This window comes from Lissotriton vulgaris, chromosome 4_1 (genome assembly GCF_964263255.1).
Source record: "Lissotriton vulgaris chromosome 4_1, aLisVul1.2, whole genome shotgun sequence".
In the NCBI taxonomy this organism is placed as follows: Eukaryota; Metazoa; Chordata; class Amphibia; order Caudata; family Salamandridae; genus Lissotriton; species Lissotriton vulgaris.
The window spans coordinates 1,447,368,604-1,447,390,697 of record NC_141691.1 but is presented as its reverse complement, the minus strand read 5'-3'; positions in this window follow the sequence as shown (position 1 = coordinate 1,447,390,697).

The following is a 22,094-nucleotide window of genomic DNA, read 5'->3' as shown; positions in this document are numbered from 1 at the left end:
TATATAAAGTTGAAAGTACATGGCAAGCAAATACGCCATCACAGATGTTACAAATGTTACAGTACCACCAGAACAGAATTAGAGAAGAACAGGATCACGAACAGAAACGTATGAAAGACACGAAAATGAAAATGTTAGTGGCACAGTCGGTTCCAGCCGACGGCCAGAGAAAGGGTACGACACAGACAGGAAATTCAGCAGCTCCCATTAAAGGGACATGCAACTATTGCAAGAAGCCAGGTCACTACGCACATGAATGTCCAGTCCTGCAACACAATATAGCAACAGGTAAAACTAAGGAAAGACCGCATCCACCTAGACAAGACCAGGTTCAGCAACAGACTTCACCGAATTCCCAACCTATGCATGCTCCACATACAGCACAGACCGCAACGGTATCACAGTTACAGTCACAGCCCATAGCCGCAACGCAGCAAGTTTCACGGCAGATGTGCCAGTATGCCCAATCTGATTACCCCGATTATCAGCGATACACATGAAACAGCCTAGAGAGGGAAGTTGGCTTGCCTCTTATTGAGATTCCTGTAGATCAAGAGGGTCCTTATGTACACAGTCAAGTATTGGGAAAAGACAGAAAATTTTTAATTGACACAGGGGCAAGCCGCACAACAATCAGCCATGACGAAGTCCCAGGGGCACCCCTCTCAGGCTCACAGAATGTTTCCCTTGGTTTTTCAGGACAGCCTATTGTAAATGAGGTATCAGAACCAGTTCCCTTGGCTGTGGGTCCATTATCACGTGTTACAGACTTGTTACTTACGAAGTCATGTCCAGAAAACTTGTTAGGAATCAAGACATTGAAGGCTCTAGGAGCAGTGATATGTTGTTCTCCAGAAGGAGTTAGACTTTTCTTGCGTGACTTTAAAGGTCACTATGTATTACGAGAATTTGATGTCAGATTGAAAAATGTACCGAAACACCTGTGGGCACAAGGCCCAACCGATGTAGGCTGCATGCACATTACACCATACCGTGTTACACTCAGACCAGGAGTTGTTTTGCCGCGCATCAGACAATACAAGTTACCACCCGATGCTGTAGTGGCTTTACTGGAAATCATTGAAGAGCTTATTGCCCAAGGAGTGGTCGTAGAGACCGACTCCAATATCTGTAATTCCCCTATCATTCCGATTCTTAAACGTACTGACCCCAATGCACCGCCAGTATATCGGTTGGTGATTGATTTACGAGAACTGAATAAATGCATCGTTCCACAATTCCCTGTGGTTCCCGACATATCATCCCTATTGACTGCTATCGATTCTGAAGCAACGTTCTTTACTGTAATTGACCTCAAGAACGCCTTCTTCAGCGTGCCTATTGACCCAGAGAGCCAATACCTCTTCGGATTCAGTTTAAATGGACGAAGTTTCGAATTTTCACGCGCACCTCAAGGATTCACAGAAAGCCCAAGCATCTATAGTCAAGCACTGAAAAGACAACTCGATTGTATTCAAATGCCAGTTAACACCGCTTTACTGCAATATGTCGATGATCTGCTGATCACCGCACGAAGTGAACCCGAATGTGAACAAGCATCACTGACAGTTCTACATTTTCTGGCCGACAAGGGGCATAAGGTATCCCCTTCGAAGCTACAACTCTGTGTTCAGCAAGTTGTGTACTTGGGTCACTTGCTGTCCAAAGTGGGGAGACAGCTCACTCCTGATCGCATTCAGTTAATTGTAAATATGCCACAACCCCAAACACAAAAGGAAGTGCGGGCCTTTATAGGCCTCACCTCGTACTGCAGACAATGGATTCCTCAGTATGCATTTCTAGCTAAACCACTCATTCAGTTGACAACACAGGAGGCAGCGACTTCGACTGTCCTTCCTTGGACTCAGGAACATACACAAGCCTTTGAGGAATTAAAGAAAGCTTTATGTCAAGCACCAGTTTTAGCAACACCATGTTACAGCAAACCTTTTACACTTTTTGTTACAGAACGTGATGGTACGGCGTTGTCTGTCCTCACTCAAGATCAAGCAGGTTCACATAAGCCTTGCGCTTATTTTTCAAGTACATTGGATTCAGTAGCCCAGGCACTCCCTGCGTGCTTGAAGTCAGTAGCAGCAACAGCACTAGCAATCAGACAGAGCGACTCAATTGTTTTAGGACATCAATTAACAGTACAAGTTCCACATTCTGTAGAGGTTCTTTTAAATCGAACCCAGACTCAACACTTGACTATAGCACGACTGACAGGTTATGAATTGACACTATTCCAGCCACACATAGAAATCAGACGCTGTAACGTCCTGAATCCCGCAACATTGTTACCCTCGATTATGACTAATTCAGCCCCGCATGATTGTATAGAGATCATTAATGCAGTAACAAAGCCCCGACGAGACTTAACCGATGTTCCATTGACAAATCCAGACCTGACACTTTATGTGGATGGTTCATGTATGAGAACAAATACAGGAGAGTTAGTGGCCGCCTATGCAGTGACCACTGAAACTGAAGTAAAGGAAACATATCGTATTGATACACTGTCCGCTCAAGCAGCAGAGCTCATCGCTCTGACCCGAGCCTGTATACTAGCCAAGAACAGAAATGTTAATATATACACTGATTCACGTTATGCTTTCGGAGTCGTACACGACTTCGGAGTGTTATGGCAAGAACGAGGTTTCCTGACCTCTCACGGTGCCAAGTTCCAACATGGTCCTCTCATTCAAGCACTGTTAGAAGCAATACATTTGCCTTCAGGCATATCCATCATGAAATGTAAAGCACATACTAAAGTTACCGATTCCGTTTCCCAGGGTAACGACCTGGCAGACCAAACAGCAAAACATACAGCATTGACTCATACTCAGACAACTGATATGACAAAGACAATAGTACCAACACATTGTATGACAGTTAGGGATCCCACACTAGATGTAATCGACATTCAGACACATGCAACTGCAGATGAAATAAAGAAATGGACCGAACTAGGAGGGATCCAGACAGATCAAGGTTGGATGACAAAGGGAAAATCTACATGGTTTCTCCCCGACTCTATGGTTCAAGTCATAATAAATACAGCACATAGTCCAGCACATCTAGGAGAGAAAGCGATGTTAGACAGTTTACAGAATCTCTGGTACAACAAACACTTACGAGCAGCAGCAAAACAGAAAGTGCGTACTTGCATGATCTGTTGTCAGTTCAATCCAGGTAAAAGCGTCCCTGTAGAGCAAGGTGGATTTCATCCTCCTGATCACCCTTTTGAAGTCCTCCAGATGGATTATATCCAGATGGACCGTTGTCGAGGATTTAAGTACGTCCTCGTAGTTGTTTGTGCACTTTCCCGTTGGACCGAAGCATATCCAGTCCCAGATTACACTGCTCCGACCACTGCCAGGCAGCTGGTTCGTGAATTCTTCCCACGGTACGGCTTGCCCCGTGTCGTGTACTCAGATAACGGACAGCCATTCTCATCCGAGCTAATGAAGCAGGTTTCCCTTCTGCTAGGATATCAGTGGAGATTCCACTGCGTCCGACATCCCGAAGCCGCAGGCCTTGTAGAGAGGCATAACCAGACACTGAAAACGCGCCTTGCAAAGATATGTAGGGAGAAAGGGGTCGACTGGATAGTCGCCCTGCCAGTTGCACTGTTTTACATGAGGATGGTCGCCCACTCGCGATCAGGACTATCCCCGTATGAAGTGGTCTTTGGCAGGCCACCGAATATGTGGGGGACGCCCATTCCGAAGAAAATTACCGATGTTGATTGTAATATGCTGACAGATTACCTTGCCTCCTTGATGTCTGCACTCCAATCATGTCGTTCACAGGTTGCTGCCGCCTTCCCTGACAACACTGATGTAAAGCCGCATGATGTCCTTCCAGGAGATCTGGTCCTAATCCGGAACTTCGACAGGAAAAGTCCGCTGGAACCCCGCTGGAAAGAGCCGAAGACCGTCCTTCTCACCACGAGGACCGCTATCAAAGTTGAAGGCAGAAAGGGGTGGATCCATACAAGTCATATAAAAAAGTGCAATGAACTGATACCAGAAAGAGACTCGTCCACCCCTTCCAAAGACTGTATCGAACCTAGTGACTTTAAAGTTCCGAAACAAGAGAAAACTCCCCAAGAGGAGTACAAACTGAAACTCCGATCTAGCAAGTCAGACAGTTTAATTGTTTAAGTCCTCCCCTAGGTGAATCGGTTAAATAGTTTCTGACATGTATCCCCTAGATCGAGATAGAGAGAGAGAGAGACAACTCAAGAAACGTACATATTGTAAATCACTCCATAGTCACTGTATAGTGACATTATTGATTATGTTTTTTCTAAGTCTTCTGATTATTGTTACCAGTATATTGCTTACCATATACTACCCTATCTTCAAGCGTGAACAATCTGCTTACAATGTCACTGCTGAACATTCTTTTAGTGAGTTACCCCCCCATGAACTATCTTACAGACTTGCGCTGCGCAACAATACATTCATTAGTATGTTACATCACTCCCATCAGACTAATAATGCTACAAACTGTTGGATATGTGGCCGACTCCCTCCCTATCAGAAATACAAGGGAGTTCTGCCCCTCTTTCCGTACCCGTTTACTCACAATGGCTCCTGTGGAGCATGGTTTAGAATAATTAATTCTCTAGATTCTGATATTGCTGTTTTCAAAGGAAATTGGGTTTGGGGAAACCTGAACTTAGTTCTGCTTAACGCCTGTTATCCTGACAAGAAGGGACTTCCCATAAGAATAGGAACTGATCTAGAAAATGAAGTATATGGATTAGGTAATTATACAATTAACCTTATGATTCTTACTGTTGAGTCTGAAGCTACACCAGTCCTCCCTGCTATGTCAGTATTACCAGTCACGGGTGATTTATGTGTCAGAAAGAAGGGTTCAGTACACTTAGGTCATAGTAAATGCACTACTGTGGTCGAATTCAGTGATCAAGGCAAGTCTTCCTTCAGAGCAACTCGTCATTCTTACTTTGTTTGTGGTCATACCGCATACATATGTTTACCCCCAGATTGGGATGGTACCTGTTACATTGCATTCCTTCTGCCACCTGTTTTCCTAGCCCCTCCTGATTATCACAGAAATATAAACCTAGTTAAGAGTAGACCACGAAGAGGTCTCCCGATTGTCGACTACACTGAAACGGCATTGGAGCAATACACAGATTTCAATAGAGGATTCTTTTTTTTCATAGGTCCCGTCCAGAACAGCAAACTAATACGTAGATTAACTAGAACACTCGAAGCAGTAGTGAATGAAATGGCCTCCGCCCTAGGTAACTTAACAGAGGAGCAGTCCGCCATGCGGGTTGTTGTCCTTCAGAATCGTCTTGTTATTGACGTCATCTTGGCAGACAGAGGCGGAGCTTGTAAGGTCATCGGGTCAAGTTGCTGTGTTTTCATTCCAGAAAACGCGCCAACGGTATACCAAGCTATTACACGTCTTCACAAAATTGCAAGTTTGATACATCAGAATCCAGGCACCTGGACTTGGTCCGGTTGGTTCTGGACAACGTTGACCGCTTGGGGATGGAAGCTCCTATCCTTCCTGGGCATTGCCCTTGCTATAGTATTCAGTTGCTGCCTGTGCCTACAGTGTGGGCCAGCGATTTGTGGCCTGTGCGTCACTTCATGTATTGAACATTCCAGTTTTCACTTAAAACGCGAAAAGAAGAAAGAAGAGCAAATAATGTTACAAGAACAGACTGATCGGTTTATGAGAATCGATATATCATGAAGGGTCCGTAGGGAACAAGGAGGGAATGAGGAAATATAAATTTTATGGTCAAGTAATGTTCCCTTACGTGTACCCCACCGTCTCCATGTACCAGCCTAAAGTGCATGTAACTTCCCTCCTGTGCCAGCTATGAAGACGCAAATACATTTGCGTCCAACGTTAACATGTCCTCTTTCAGATCCGCCATGAATGGATCGATAATTCAGTTCCTAAGTATGCCATGCCAACGTCTTTATATGGTGCATGTATGGTCAAATTGCACCCGTTTCTAAGGCTCCGCAAGGCCCAGATGCAAGTCCAGGCCTCAAGCCTCCTGAAACGCTCCGAAGTCACAGCCCCCACCTGCATCTCTGAACTCTGCCTTACTCCCTGCGCGGCTAACGGCGCGTAGCTCAGCCTGTTGCCTGCCAAGACTATATTCAACCTTCGAATTATCTGTTCCGCTCCTCGAAAATGCATTCCTGCCTACTAGTTTAAGTAAACATTCCCCCAGCTGCAGAGCAAAGGGCCCGGCCTCACTGTCTCCGTGCAAGTAATTCATAGCCTCTGTTACCATGGAAGGCCCATGCCCCTCGCATCTCATGCAGACACATAGACGCCTATACACGCATTCACAGTCAGTATGGAATAGCTTCTGCCCCAGAGACCTTTCCCTCTAGATAGTATGGTTCCCAAACATCAGATATCAGATATGACAGAAGTACGAGTTGATCTGACATGCCAGACTTCTGTCTCTTTCCGCCAGTATAAATGTCAAGTCCCCTGCACCCGTCTGTTTCACGTCAATCATACGTCATGCAGCTGCGCGCGCATCCATGTCTCAGATTTCTGCTGACATTACAAAATTCTGCTTTGCTGCCACCCACTTGTGACACCTATCTGTGACGTTTCTAGTACACACCTCCATGTTCACGCCTAGTTCACGCCTTCTAATTACGTATCACTACCATGTGGATGCTGTTATCTTGTTTCTCTCAGCTGTTACGCCTACTGTATTGGTTTCCATAATGCAACTTAAGTATATAAGCTATGTATTGTCAATAAAAGATTGCTCTATCCCTTCCTGAACCCCTGTGGTTGCAGGAACATGATATCCAGGTCTTGACCATTCCTTTTTAAGGAATAAAACCCCTAAGAACTCTAACACCACGGACTCTGCCTCTTTCTTTCCGATTGAGTTATTATTGATTAAGTACTTACCTGCATAGAAATTAAGACGGTAAATTAAATATTTACCACAAAACAACCCCCACATTCCATAGATACCCAGTGGAGGGGCTGACAGAGTCCTTTGGGGGTAACATGTCCAGAGGAAGAGGAAGAGTTCAGTCAGCAGGCTGATCGCAGTGTCTTTTGCATGGTTCTGGGGCCTGTTTTTCAATCTCTCTGTGTTAGAAGGTGGTTTTGACACCCTGGGCTTCCCAGATTTTTCGCTTTTTGAGCACCTAATTGTTGAGCTTTTACTGTGGGGGAGCCACATAATCTGGGACTCACCCACAGTGAACTCATAATAAAGGAGACTACATGTAGATTTTACTGGTGTACCCATGGCTTGACTAGGCCACTGCGCAGCAGCTGGAGTATGGGACACCACGCTGGTTACATGCAGACACGGGTGTACATGCGTGTGCACATGTGTAGGGGCTGGGCAGGGGAGATCCCTAGCCTGCGCAGTCCAGGAGCAGCTACAGAGTGAATGGTGTGGCAGGACTTATGCAGAATTGGGTGGTGACATGGAATAGGCTTTATACCCTTGGAAGGAACATGCCAGGGAAAGTCAGTGTGTTTTACTGTGTTTTCACTTCATTATTCCCCTAAGGGTATGTGGAGCCCATGGCTAAAATGACTTCCACAAGGCCTACAGATTCCAGACACGCACTAACGTCCAGTGTAGCGGATGGGAACATGAATATTCTGCAGAGTCCAAAGTCATATTTGTACTGCTTTTGGGTCATCCAGAAATGTTATATTGGCTGTGGTCTGGCCCTGGCAGGTTAGATTGATGGTACAGTTAATCAACAAAGGTCCACCTCACGTAGAGTTGGTATGTATCCTGATGATCATGGAATACACACTGTGTGTTAAAATACCGCTCACACACCAGAAGGGCCCTTGGTGTCATGCTTCATCATTGGGGTCTTCCCGCCCGCTGCGGGACGGGGCAGTGCTGCGACAAGCGACTACGCTGGAGCACCTTTTTATTGTGGGTGCTATGTGAGTGAATGGGAGTGAGTGTCAGTGGGGGTCAGTGGTGAGATGTAAGTAGGTGGTGTTAAAAAATACCTGGCCTAGTGGTAGAAAAAACTATTTAATAGACACTGGCTGGTATTGTTAAAAAAGTGATTCGGAGAGATATAGCAAGTTAATGGGCTTACTCTCCTGTGCGGGTCAACATGTTTCGGGGCGCTATTCCCCTTCGTCAGGACCAGGGTCAGATCCCCCTGTCACTCACTCATGTTATACCACAAACATTCTGGGGTGTATGTACAAAGAAACGGGATGATATACTATTTATCAATGTGTATATATAATTTATATTAATTTTGGAAAAGGTGATGGACAGAGTTTCTGAATGATGCAGAATACTCCTACCCAGTCAAGAGATCAGGGCTTGATCCATCACCGTTTTTTAGCTCACTGCACCATCCCAGCTTCAGAACCTGGCTATATGCAAATTAGTCTGTTCCTGTCCCAGTGCATGATGGGAACAGGGCAAACCAAACTACCAAGCCAATTCTTCTACTGGGAAGGAGACAAGCTACCGGGGACCGGTTTCTGGCATTTCAGCCTCGTCGGCCCGGCTTGCTTGAATCCTGATGGTGCAATGAGCTAGGGACTCACGTCTGAGTATACCCTCCCACACATAGTGTGGATAAAATCAATTTTGGAAAAGGTGATGGACAGAGTTTCTGAATGATGCAGAATACTCCTACCCAGTCAAGAGATCAGGGCTTGATCCATCACCGTTTTTTAGCTCACTGCACCATCCCAGCTTCAGAACCTGGCTATATGCAAATTAGTCTGTTCCTGTCCCAGTGCATGATGGGAACAGGGCAAACCAAACTACCAAGCCAATTCTTCTACTGGGAAGGAGACAAGCTACCGGGGACCGGTTTCTGGCATTTCAGCCTCGTCGGCCCGGCTTGCTTGAATCCTGATGGTGCAATGAGCTAGGGACTCACGTCTGAGTATACCCTCCCACACATAGTGTGGATAAAATCAATTTTGGAAAAGGTGATGGACAGAGTTTCTGAATGATGCAGAATACTCCTACCCAGTCAAGAGTTCAGGGCTTGATCCATCACCGTTTTTTAGCTCACTGCACCATCCCAGCTTCAGAACCTGGCTATATGCAAATTAGTCTGTTCCTGTCCCAGTGCATGATGGGAACAGGGCAAACCAAACTACCAAGCCAATTCTTCTACTGGGAAGGAGACAAGCTACCGGGGACCGGTTTCTGGCATTTCAGCCTCGTCGGCCCGGCTTGCTTGAATCCTGATGGTGCAATGAGCTAGGGACTCACGTCTGAGTATACCCTCCCACACATAGTGTGGATAAAATCAATTTTGGAAAAGGTGATGGACAGAGTTTCTGAATGATGCAGAATACTCCTACCCAGTCAAGAGATCAGGGCTTGATCCATCACCGTTTTTTAGCTCACTGCACCATCCCAGCTTCAGAACCTGGCTATATGCAAATTAGTCTGTTCCTGTCCCAGTGCATGATGGGAACAGGGCAAACCAAACTACCAAGCCAATTCTTCTACTGGGAAGGAGACAAGCTACCGGGGACCGGTTTCTGGCATTTCAGCCTCGTCGGCCCGGCTTGCTTGAATCCTGATGGTGCAATGAGCTCGGGACTCACGTCTGAGTAGACCCTCCCACACATAGTGTGGATAAAATCAATTTTGGAAAAGGTGATGGACAGAGTTTCTGAATGATGCAGAATACTCCTACCCAGTCAAGAGATCAGGGCTTGATCCATCACCGTTTTTTAGCTCACTGCACCATCCCAGCTTCAGAACCTGGCTATATGCAAATTAGTCTGTTCCTGTCCCAGTGCATGATGGGAACAGGGCAAACCAAACTACCAAGCCAATTCTTCTACTGGGAAGGAGACAAGCTACCGGGGACCGGTTTCTGGCATTTCAGCCTCGTCGGCCCGGCTTGCTTGAATCCTGATGGTGCAATGAGCTAGGGACTCACGTCTGAGTAGACCCTCCCACACATAGTGTGGATAAAATCAATTTTGGAAAAGGTGATGGACAGAGTTTCTGAATGATGCAGAATACTCCTACCCAGTCAAGAGATCAGGGCTTGATCCATCACCGTTTTTTAGCTCACTGCACCATCCCAGCTTCAGAACCTGGCTATATGCAAATTAGTCTGTTCCTGTCCCAGTGCATGATGGGAACAGGGCAAACCAAACTACCAAGCCAATTCTTCTACTGGGAAGGAGACAAGCTACCGGGGACCGGTTTCTGGCATTTCAGCCTCGTCGGCCCGGCTTACTTGAATCCTGATGGTGCAATGAGCTAGGGACTCACGTCTGAGTATACCCTCCCACACATAGTGTGGATAAAATCAATTTTGGAAAAGGTGATGGACAGAGTTTCTGAATGATGCAGAATACTCCTACCCAGTCAAGAGATCAGGGCTTGATCCATCACCGTTTTTTAGCTCACTGCACCATCCCAGCTTCAGAACCTGGCTATATGCAAATTAGTCTGTTCCTGTCCCAGTGCATGATGGGAACAGGGCAAACCAAACTACCAAGCCAATTCTTCTACTGGGAAGGAGACAAGCTACCGGGGACCGGTTTCTGGCATTTCAGCCTCGTCGGCCCGGCTTGCTTGAATCCTGATGGTGCAATGAGCTAGGGACTCACGTCTGAGTATACCCTCCCACACATAGTGTGGATAAAATCAATTTTGGAAAAGGTGATGGACAGAGTTTCTGAATGATGCAGAATACTCCTACCCAGTCAAGAGATCAGGGCTTGATCCATCACCGTTTTTTAGCTCACTGCACCATCCCAGCTTCAGAACCTGGCTATATGCAAATTAGTCTGTTCCTGTCCCAGTGCATGATGGGAACAGGGCAAACCAAACTACCAAGCCAATTCTTCTACTGGGAAGGAGACAAGCTACCGGGGACCGGTTTCTGGCATTTCAGCCTCGTCGGCCCGGCTTGCTTGAATCCTGATGGTGCAATGAGCTAGGGACTCACGTCTGAGTATACCCTCCCACACATAGTGTGGATAAAATCAATTTTGGAAAAGGTGATGGACAGAGTTTCTGAATGATGCAGAATACTCCTACCCAGTCAAGAGATCAGGGCTTGATCCATCACCGTTTTTTAGCTCACTGCACCATCCCAGCTTCAGAACCTGGCTATATGCAAATTAGTCTGTTCCTGTCCCAGTGCATGATGGGAACAGGGCAAACCAAACTACCAAGCCAATTCTTCTACTGGGAAGGAGACAAGCTACCGGGGACCGGTTTCTGGCATTTCAGCCTCGTCGGCCCGGCTTGCTTGAATCCTGATGGTGCAATGAGCTAGGGACTCACGTCTGAGTATACCCTCCCACACATAGTGTGGATAAAATCAATTTTGGAAAAGGTGATGGACAGAGTTTCTGAATGATGGTGTTACCTCGAAACCGGTCCGGTCCTCGGATGCTTGATTCCGTTCTGGGAAGGACATGGCTTTTGTAGTTCGGACTGGACTGTTCCCATGGGGCACAGGGTCAGAGCTGATTTGCATATCGCCATTGTCTAACCCAGGGTGGTGTGGAGTGCAAAAAAACGATGGATTTGGGCCCAGATCTTTTGACTGGGGTGAATGTGTGACATTGATCCACATTCGGTCCATCACCTGTTTTGTTTGCAATACCGCCATAAGTGCGCTGGGGATGCTCAGACGTGGGTCCCAGGCACTCCACACCACTGGAGTCAAGCTAGCCGGGCTGATGAGAGGTGTTACCTCGAAACCGGTCCGGTCCTCGGATGCTTGATTCCGTTCTGGGAAGGACATGGCTTTTGTAGTTCGGACTGGACTGTTCCCATGGGGCACAGGGTCAGAGCTGATTTGCATATCGCCATTGTCTAACCCAGGGTGGTGTGGAGTGCAAAAAAACGATGGATTTGGGCCCAGATCTTTTGACTGGGGTGAATGTGTGACATTGATCCACATTCGGTCCATCACCTGTTTTGTTTGTTATATAATTTATATTTACACGTGTCCCTAGCTCTATCAGTAATTCTGATGTAATAAGCTTAGGAAGATGGGAATCAATGCCTCATGAGCCAAGTCTGGACAAAGGGTAATGGAGGTCCATTCAATCCCCAGCATGTCAGTGCTTCCTCCTTCGTCCGTGGCTTCCGTGGTTGACACGTGTAAATATAAATTTTAATATAAAATATAAACTTGCAAATGGCGATTACTAGCCCACACCACCTCCCTTGAGTGAGCCTCAGACTGCTCTGCAACGCTACCCTCTGAAAGTCCGGCGCTACAATTGGGTGTTTGGTTCCCAGTGAAGGACAAATGTAGTCATGTTGTTTGTGCAGGCCTCACAGATGCTGCCTTGTTTTCCAACACTCTCCAATCTTTTCAATCCTTTGTTTTTTACACTGTTTTCCTGAACTTTTTTATATATTATCTATCCCTCTCTGTCCATAAGTCTATATTTTACATTTTATTATTACTTTTACTGCGTTTTTTTACTTTCCATCTTTTTTATATTACTTCCTTCTTTACTCTCCTACTTCTTCTCATAACTTTATTTTTTAATACTTATTTTACTTTTCAGCCCCCCCGCCCACCCCAGAACCATTGCTAAGGGAAAGGGTGCCAGCTCCAAGGGCAAGGCGCCTGTGCCAAAGAGCTGCTGCCTTGCGACAGACTGGACCCGGCAGGTGTGCAGGCTCGGGCCCATTTCAACGAGGGGAAGGTGGCAACCCTTATTTTTAAGTGCAGGGCCACCTCACCTTCAGCATGGCAGCAGGCGGCAGGCCTCAATCCGGGTACGCTACCTAGGAGCATCACCACCGCTGGGCGAGGGTGTGCTGCATGCTCCTTCAAATGGTGTGCCTAGAGGAGCAGGTAAAGGAACTAAAACAGGAGGTCCTGGTGGCTGCGAGCGCGCCAATAGAGAGATCCCATTGAATTGCCCCTGTTTTATTCCTTTTTTTGATGGGAAGTCATTGGGCGCACGTTTGGGAAAAGGGGATTTGTATGGACAATTTTATTTTTGAACGAACATTGGTTGGACTATTCTTTTTGGAAATTGGTTGGGGTTAGGGAGATGGGTGGGTCAGGTGCTGTGGGATTTTTTTACATAGTTTATTTTTGTTAGGGGATGAAATTATATTTATACTTAAACTTTACATATGATGTAAATGTGTTGTTGGGGGGTTGCTCTTTTACATCATACGGTTTCCTTTGCTACTGCAGGGCTGCAGCCAGTGTTTGATTTAAATAATTTGTTGATTTTTTAGCACATAAACAGATGGATGTGGTACCCTCACTGAGTGACTTGTTCTACTAGTACTGTCAGTCTCTAGTCCTAGTCTATGCATTCTGCAACTGGACTCAATGGTGTGGGTGTGTGAATTAATGAATTAATTTTCATTATCAATTATGCCTCCCCAAACTTCTTCTCTAACCTGTGATTGATGTTTAAACATAGGCACAGCAATGGCTGCATGGTGATGATGGTTTGATTTCCCAAGATGCCATGGTTGTGGTGGTAGTAGTAGACACTGGCAATAGCATTTGCAAAAAAAAAAATGAGACAGTCAGTTGCCTGAAAGAGACTCTGGAAGGAGTAGTAGAACGAAGTACAGTATAGGTACCCAAGAATACTGCCAAGCAATAAACCATATTAATGCTGATTAGCATTTAGCAAAGTTAATGTAAAATAAAACATAACTGTGTGGGGAATATACTGAGCATGGGTGGGCAAGCAGAAGAAGAATAATTAGTGTTGCTTACACCACATTCGCCCCAGCTAGTGTGTGATCAATTATTAGTGTAAATTTAATTTAGTCACACTTCAATATAAATCCCACAGCCCGAGGGAAGAGGGTTAGGGTTGGGAAGAGGTATTTGAGGGAAAGGTTTGACAAAGACAAACAGTACACATGGACAACATCAACACACACACACACACACAATCTTGGCAGACGACCATCATATTACTAAGTCTTTTAAGGGAGAAACAGGAAATGCATGCATGATGATGAATTGATTGTTAATGATAAGTAGTACTTACTAACTAGACTAGTAGACAGTAGAGGGCAACAGTATATTATGAATTACTATTATGCTATTTGCTTAAACTGTCTGCCCTCATAGAGACCCACATTACATATATTTTATATTCTGTTGTACCGGGCTTCCTTTTAAAGCTAGCATAGAAAATAGAAAAATAGCTATAGGGATCAATAAGCAAAGAGCAACAATAACAACAACACACAGTTGTAATGATTGACGAGAAATAATGAATCAAATCATTTAAAAGATGAAGTTACTAAAGTTACTGGATGATTCTGGTCAAATTTGGGAGTTGCATCTCGCCATTCTTCTTGGTTCTCCTTACCATGGATGCTGCGTTCATCAATCTTGGGTGCCAGTACCTGCCTGGCTGATGCGGATTGGTAGGTGAATGTGAGTTGTTTTCTCTTTTAGCACAGGGTAAAGGCCAGCCTGTAAGTGCAGATGGAAAAAAAATTGGATACTGAAAAATCAAGGTGGAACAAAAAGCATAAATTACAGAGGAGTGCAAACACTTTCACAGGCGGCATGGCTAAATCATGTCTACTCTGTTGTCTATTTCCAGCATTAACCTACAACAGCAACAGGACAGAGCGTGCTCACTGTGCCCACCCAACCTCCACTTAGCTTAGATTTTGAGTGAGCCGCACAGAGCACACATATACAACATAGCATTTTCCAAAATAAGTAACTAAATCAATACACAGCTGTCAGTCCACTATGAGACACTATGAGTGTCTCATACCACTACTACAGTCATGAGACTCGTGACTTAACTTCACCACTACACAGACATGTAGGTCTGCTGTGGTTGTTCTTGACTTGTTTACCTTTTAAATGCCACTCATGAAAAATCCCCTGAGTTATTCCATGAATTATCTTCCATCCTACTGACCAACTTTGAAGATACTATGTCACTGTAGTCATCATGATGGTGTTGTCCAACTCAGTCTGCAGTGTACTGAGTGAGTTCAGATTCCATATTCAAAAATGCAACGGATTGGCCTGCAGGAGAAGTACAATTTTGTTATTAAACAACAAGAAGGGAAACACTTTTAGTGTGTAGATTAAATACTTGTACACTTTGACTTCACTTCATGCACACCAAAGAACAACACAAACACCAATCACTCAGAGTCATTATCCAATGCATGTCATTCATTGCCTGTTCCTGCTCATCTTAAGTTAAGGGGCAGTCTCTCTCGGTTCGGAAAGGAAGATAGCTGTAGTCACCATGTTCCACTTCTTTTGGAGGGACTCAACGAGGCAACATTTCTTGTACTATACTCCATCCAAACATCTGGCTTGAGGGAAATGGATTTACTGCAAGTCAGGAGTAGGATGAAGCAGGAATCGGAGGAGTGGACTTAAATGCATGCAGCTGCATCTCCAATATGGCAATAAAAGAGAAGACGGTGGTGATGGATTTGTTGTGATTCGAACCAGAAAGACAGAGACACACACAAATAATAAAAGTAAATAAGGAAGTAAGAAAGTAACAAGTTGAAAGCCTAGTTGTTAGGGAAGTGTAGCTCATCCTCATACTCTGGTGATTCAACCAGAAGTAGGTAATCATCTAACACACTACTTCTGTCACCTTAGTTGCTGTCCTCATCTTCCTGCTGTGATTCACATATTTTGTAATTCAGTGGTATAAAGTGCTGATTCATTTTGATTATGGTTAACCTCTCCATGTTTTTGAGCGAAAGACTGGTCCTTTTCACTGTTACAATCGCACCAGCAGCACTGAAAATACATCCAGAAGAGACACTTGCGACAGGGCAAGCCAGATAGTTTATCGCCAGCCGGCTGAGCACTGGCCAGTGGTGCATTTTCCCATACCAATACACCAATTGGTTTTGATCAATGAAGACCTCTGTTGGGTCATCCAGATAGGCCTGGACCATCCGCTCAATGCTCAGGGGTGCTCCCCTGTGCTGGGACTCTTTTGCCTTCGCATCAGCACTGGACCTATCAAGCCCTTGCTGTAGATACCATTCCTGTGCCAATTTTCGTGGGACTGATGATCCTTTTCTTGCTGTTGTTGGTGACTGCTTGGAGCCAAATGCACTGCCCTCAGGCTTTGAAGTTGAACTTGATGCGGATTCTCTTCTGCAGTACTTGTTGTGGGTTGGAGTAGCAGGCCTTTAATTAACAGCCTGTCATGTCCCAAGTCACTGTCTGCATTATCTATCCTAGTTTTGTACTGGGGAACATCCACTTGTGAAAAAGTAATTAATGTCTTAGTGTTCAGTGCTGATTTTTACAGTGGATTTAGAATTGTGGCACAAATGTAATGTTTGTCTGACACAATGCTAGTTTGCACCCTTGTATTTTCAGCTAAGTGAAGGGCTAAGCTCTCCACCATCTCATATGCTTCTTTTTTCCTCCACACCTTTGTACGATTCAGACCCCGCCTTCATTTGTTGCTCTAGTATGTGCCACAAGGGGATAGCTTGGCCCATAGTACAGTCCTCCTTGCTTACTTCAGGTGGGAAGACCCTCGAAGTAGCATTTAAGTCAGGCATTTAACTAGGCCCCATTTGGTCCATCTCAACGGTCATGCCTTTCATAGTAGCCATGGTCCAACACGCAGCAGCACAGCTTGTTTTAAGACTTCCTCAATGGTCTTCCGCATCTGCAGCCCTTAAAATCCTTCATTGGCTCCCATTACATGAGAGAATCCTGTTCAAAATCCTTCTAATTACCTTCAGAGTGTCACTCAAGATAGGATCAAACTACCTCTCATCCAGATTCACCCCCTATATTACAAACAGAACTCTCAGGTCCTCATCAGCCAACCTGATCAAACCTCCCAATTTTAGATGCCAAACTAAAGGATGTAAAACATTAGCAGTTTTAGGTTCCAGAACTTGGAACTTACTGCCTTTGCAACTGAGAATGCTAAAAACCAAAGCACAAAACAGAAAAGCTCTAAAAACTTCGATCTTCAGAGCAACAAACAAACTTTGCCTCTCTCTCCTCTACAATCTTTAGAGCTTCATTTCACCTCAGTATCCGCGCCAGGATGCTCCCTTCGGAGTGACAGTCAGCGCTTTACAAATACTGCCTTTCATTGTATTTAATTTAATTTCATAGCACCCTCCAGTCTTTGCATGACATAGTCAGTGATTGGTCTGTACAGATCAAACAGACAATCAAGCATGTAATAAGTTGAGTTCCAATGTATTGGCACCTCCTGGATGAGTGCTCTGACTGGCATTCAATGCTCACGTTTAATGATTCTCAGCTGCTTCCAGGCTTTAAAAGAAATGCTGAAATGTGTGCATATTCTTCTGCAGGTGGTCAGTAAGTTGCTGACATGGTCTTCTTTTTTCAGAAAGCCTTGAACAATGATGTTAATGCAGTGCGCAATCACAGGACCCTGAAATAGCCCCCAGTGAGCATGGCCTTAACTATATTACGGCCATTGTCTGTGGCAACAAAACCAATGTTAAGCCCTCTTGAGTGCAGCCATTCAAAGACCTTGCTGTTAATCTCTTCCAAAATGTTTGCGGCAGTATGAGATTTCTCCATGGCGAACATGGCTACAGTTGCCTGTTTACGAGTGGCATTAAAAATTTCAGAAGTGTCAACAACACCTGCTGTAGTTTCTCTAACCCCCACAAAAGAGATCCAATGTGCAGTGATGCACATGTAATGAGTGGCTTGGCAACTGGTCCACATGTCTGTTGTCAGGTGGATTGTTGTGAACAGCACTCTGCTGCAAAGCTTGTCCAAGCAATTCCACCACGTCATGATGGAGTGCTTAAACAGCAACTCTGCCGAAATAGGACCGTCTGGGAGCCTTCCATTTTGGGCAGATGGCTGTCACAAATTCCAGAAAACCCAACCCTTCCACAAAAGAAAAAGGGAGAAGGTTCAGCGCTAACATTTTGGACAGCTTTGCATTGTACAAACGTGCCGTTGGGTAGTTGCATTCGTACTGCCTCTCCGACCTAAAGATGCTGACAATGGTAGGCTGGATTTTTTTCCTTTCTGGTACCGCTGATGCCGGTGGCATCTTGAACCCAGTTAGGCTCAACGACGTACTTTTTTTCATTGCGGTACTCTGTTGCCTTGTTGTCTCAGCATGACACTTACTACGGTACCACTGAGATGTTGCTGAGGCTGATGAGGATGTGCACTGCTGTGATCAGGGCTACTTTGTGTACCAGTGAAAATGTCTCCCTCTTGTTCACCTTCTACCGCGATCATATTTTCTTCTACTTCTTCATCCCCACCAACAGCAATAGGTGCAGTTTTTTGGGCGCTAAGGTGCGCCTCCCACTGGATTAAGTGGTGTCTTTTCAGACAGGATGTTTGGCCTCCATACCATAGTTTGTACCAAGCTTACCCCAACTAACACTATGCCGACAAATTGAGCATATAGCAACATTCTCCTCCTTACAGCTAACCTAAAAGAAGTCCCAAACCCGGGAGGTGAACTTTCTTGCTCTGCTGGCGGTACCACTTGCAATGCCAGATGAACTGGAGGGTGTGCCAGGAATTTGACTCTGTGCAGTGCCAGTAACACTACCTACTGAGGTTGTGGTCTTGGGGGATGCAAGTTCCCGTTGGATCTTTGCAAATGCAAATATGAAGCTGGAGGTTGTGTTGGTGTTACCTAAGTTGATGGTATCTGTGCCACATCCCTTAAAGCAACTTGGGATGGGGTAATAATGTTGTTCTCCATCTCCACTGGGGCGGGAGTGATGTTCATGGTGACTGACTCGTCATCATCCTTCGCTTCTACATCTACCTCCATAACTCTAAGGCCTTCTGGAACCTTCCTTTTCCCTAGCCTTGTCACATGTCGTGGATCACTTACAGACTGAGCTGGTGGCTTCCAAATGGCATCTAGACCATCAGAAGGGGGGCTTGAAGAAGAAGTTGATGGACTAACCTCCTTTTCCTTGCTGGGGATCTGGAAGACAATGGATCTCCTGAAACATTGGCTTGCTCTTCTTTTTCCTCTGCAGGAAGCTTGATTTCGTGAACTGCACCTACTTCGGGAGGAGCAACTACTATTGTGGGCAGTGGTTGCGGCTGTTTTTGTGGCTGTTTTCGCCCACTTATCTGCAGAGTTTCCTCCTGCGTTGATTGGGTACTACTTTGCGATAATGATAAGTCAATTTCAACATCACTGCTCGTTGCGCAATTAGACTGGCTGCCTCAGCGACACTCATGGACTTGGGCCTAGGTTGGTGGGGTGAGCCGACTGATGCAGAGGTGCTGCTCGCAGCTTGGTTCCCGGACACCACTGCTGCAGGCATAATTTTTTGTTTCCTAAAAAACATCTTGGCCAGCACACTAGTCTTGGTAAGTGCCACTTCCTTCTTCTGTTCCTTCTTCTCACTGGCAACTTTTTTGGTACTGAAGGACCTGGTACTGTCTTTGGGACCATCGTCTTCAAATGTCAGCCAGGCGCAATGGCACAAGTTGCAGAGATGTCTCTGGTCACACATCATGTGACGTCATGCACTGCAGTAATATAAATTTTATGGTCATGTTGTGTTCCCTAGCGAGTACCCCACCGACTCCATGTACGAGTTAAAAGTGCATGTAACTTCCCTCCTGTACCAGCTATGAAGACGCAAATACATTTGCGTCCAACGTTAACTTGTCCTCTTTCAGACCCACCATGAATGGGTTTGATGGTCCGTTCCTAAGTATGCTATGCCAACGTCTTTTTGAAGTGTACTCCTACGTTTTTCAGCCTGGCTGAAAGTAGGCCCTGAATCTCTGCCACCGAGCCTCTTTTCTGGCTTCTGACTGCGAGGGCCTCTGCCCAAGCAGCCCCCGTACCCGTGAACTCTGACTTACTTCTAGCGCGGCCCTCCGTGCTCAGCTCAGCCTGCTGCCTGCCAAGATTGACTATAACCTTCGAGTTATCTGTTTTCCTCCCCGAAGATACATTCCGGCCTGCTAGCTTCAGTAAACATCCTTCCTCAGCTACAGGGCTAAAGGGCCGACCTGTCTTTATGCAAGTAATTCATAGCCTCTGTTGCCATGCTTCCATGGAAGGCCCCATGCCCCCACGCTTCTCATACAGACACTCAGGCGCTTATACACGCACTCACAGCAAGTATAGAATAGCTTCTGCTCTAGAGACCTTTCTGCCCAGATAGCTTAGTTCCTAAACATCAGATATCAGATATGATAGAAGCACAAGTTGATCTGACATGCCAGACTTCTGTCTCTTTCCGTCAGTGTAAATGTCAAGTCCCCTGCACCCCGTCTATCACACGTCATGCAGCTGCGCGCGCATCCAAGCTTCCGATTTCCGCTGACATTGCAACATTCTGTTAGCACCACCCCTTGGTGCCACCCACTTGCGTCACCTATCAGTGACGTTTTCTAGCACACACGCCTAGTTTACGCCTCTTGATGATGTACTAGCACCACGTGTATACTGTTATCTTGTCTTCTCTCAGCTGTTACGCCTCTTACATTGAACATTATGATGTAAATCAAGTATATAAGCTATGTATTGTCAATCAACGACGGCGCGCTCATCTATCCCTTCTGACATCCTGTGTGGTGGTCAGAACATGATATCCTGATTCCTTTATGAGGAATAAAACCCTTAGAAACTCTTACACCACGGACTCTGTTTTCCTTCTTTCCGATTGAGTTATTATTGATTAAGTACTTACCTGCATAGAAATTAAGAGAGTAAATTAATTATTTACATCATTTTGGCGCCCGAATAGGGACCCCTCCCCCACCTCACGCGCCGGAAGGTGCGTTGCAATCCGTGTCCCCTGCCATCAGTTAGACGGACAACACGTGTACTGGCAGGATTTCCTGCATCCCCCTCTGACACACGGAGGTGACGAAGACTGCGATCAGTGCCCAGACGAGGCGGTGAGGAGTGCGGAGGATCCCGACCAGAGCCCAGCCGAAGGAAGCAAGGTCCGAGGTGTGAAGAGGCCCACCAGTTTTCCGAAGTTTTCCGAAGTTTTCCGAAGTTTTCCGAAGTTTTCCGAAGTTCCGAGTCGAGTCCAGTCGAGTTTTCCGAGGCCTTCTGTTTTCCGTGCTTCCCGGTGAGTACCATTGCTGGGTCGTATCTAGACGGGTTTGGGTACGCAAGTCCGGTCTGCACTGTTTTTAGGCAGTGTATCTGTACTGTTTAGCAGTATATAAAGTATTCCGAATTTCTGCACTGTTACAGCAGTGTATCTGTATCGTTGAGCGGTACATTCAGAGTAGGGGGAAGTTAGCTATGTCTTTAAATGTTTCATGTGATTAATGTCGTGGTATGAATGTGATTGTTCTTGTGTATTATTGTGTTTTTTTGTTTAAATAGTTACAGGCGAAACTAAGTATTAAGGATCAAGCATTTCAGTATCAAGTAGGCACAATGCCGTTTTTCAACAAATTAAAGCAGATAGGAACTAGGAAAGGGATGTTAGAGGAAGAAATTCCAATCCCCCCTAGGGACACTCCAGGTAATTTCATGTATAATAAGCATGGCATAGACGCCATCTTGTATCTAGAGTTATGGACAGATTATACCAAGCACCTAGAGGAAAGATACCGATGGCCAGTTAACGGAACATGGGATGCCGAGTGCATCATAAAGGTAGAAGAAATATTACGGAAAAAGAAAGCTAGACAATCTCAGAAAGACGCCATAGAATTTTGGCGTAAGGAATCACGTAAGCGTGCTGATAGAGCACTCCGTAGAGAAGACAGGCTTAAAGAATCAGAAAAGGCCCAAGAAAACGAATTAGTTACTGAGGGAATTCGAGTAAAAGTAGAACAAATAGATCGTATCCTAAATGGCAAAGTGAACAACATGTATCTTTTGGCCGATGGTACCCCTGACGCCATTTCAGAAATACCGAAAAATTTGCCGTCACCATTAGTTCCAACTAAAGTAATGCATAAGACTACTAAAGACATATTCCTAAATTCATATCTCGAAGATGTAGCGCCAGCTTACACCAATCTGCCTGTTCGTGCCCTGCCTACTGACAGGGCCGGGGGTGGTACTGCCCCCCAAGATCACTCTCAGCCGACACCGAAAAAGACTAGTTCCGTTCCGCCAGCCCCGCCACTTCC